The 1,192-nt window shown below is 37.1% G+C and overlaps 1 long non-coding RNA gene across 1 annotated transcript; it reads left to right on the top strand.

Moving 5' to 3' along the window:
* Positions 1 to 17: 17 nt before the first annotated feature.
* LOC111396560 lies at positions 18 to 1,186 on the top strand. Its single transcript, XR_002703029.1, has 3 exons — positions 18 to 488; positions 582 to 707; positions 910 to 1,186. It is a non-coding gene; the product is annotated as an uncharacterized LOC111396560 (long non-coding RNA).
* The last annotated feature ends 6 nt before the right edge of the window (positions 1,187 to 1,192 follow it).

Genomic DNA, 1,192 nt, shown 5'->3' with positions numbered 1-1,192 from the left:
TTTTCTGGTTCTTCAGAAGTTAATTGATGACTGTGTACAAGAGAACTCTGATATAGGAAATTCGAAAAGGTTTTTGAAATGTCACCCAACTATTTCCTGTTTGGTTTTATGTACATATAATAATATACTTTGTAAATTGAATTGGCCTTCTAAACTTGAAGTGGATTTGTGTCTATGAAAATGTGCTGTCGAGTCTGTTCATTGGGGACCCTTTCTTTGAGCGAAGTCGAAGTGGACTGTAGAACAATGAAGGTTTAAAAGTATTTAGCATATGACCATGTGTCCTGCAGTCCATGATGTTTGCTTTACTTGATTATTGGATATTAGTTCTTTACCTTTGTAAAATAACTTTCTTTTTCGTATTTGAGTGACTATCTACTTGAACGGCTTTTTGTTACTTCTAAATTCAGGATGAAAGGGAACTTAAAAGACAGAGAAGAAAGCAGTCAAACCGGGAATCTGCTCGCCGATCCAGATTGCGCAAGCAGGTAAGACAGTTATTTCACTGTTAATTCACTCTGTGCACTAGTTATCCTTGCAATCGTTAATGCTGTTTTTATTTCTTGTCATATTGGATTTAGGCAGAATGCGATGAGCTGGCCCAGCGTTCTGCAGTTTTAGAAGAAGAAAATGCTTCTCTTAGAGCAGAAGCGGCTCAAATAAGGAGCCAGTATGAGCTGCTTCGTACTCAGAATGCATCTCTGAAGGTATTACTATTATTAAATATTAGAATTTGTAATCTTTCCAGAAATCTTGGTGCAAAGCAGTATTAAAATTTAAGCTAGCTCATGATGCTAATATTTAAGCATATTTGCTATTTCTTTCGTCTTCGAAGATAATAATGCTGAAATAAGTATATTGCGGTGTACAGTCTTATGAAAATTTTCTTCTGGAAATGTGATTTTGCAGGAGAAACTCGGTGAAAGTTCCAGTCAGGATGATCCAAGGCACAGTTGGCATTCCGGACAAGCAGATAACCAGCAGAGTGGGGAATGAGTTTTTGAGAACGAGTGGCTTAACCTAACTCGTAGTGACAGGAAGTGGAACTCCCAAAATTAGGTGAGCCTGTGTAGTTGAAAATTCTATCAAAACTGACCATTTTAGTCTCAAAAATTGTTTATCAAATATCACCCATTATTCTCCGTTTGACCAATCTTTGATGGTCGAAGAATCCAGATATCGTCCAGACACT

The sequence above is a fragment of the Olea europaea genome, chromosome 6 (genome assembly GCF_002742605.1).
Source record: "Olea europaea var. sylvestris chromosome 6, O_europaea_v1, whole genome shotgun sequence".
NCBI lineage: Eukaryota > Viridiplantae > Streptophyta > Magnoliopsida > Lamiales > Oleaceae > Olea > Olea europaea.
This window is presented reverse-complemented; position numbering and strand designations above follow the sequence as displayed.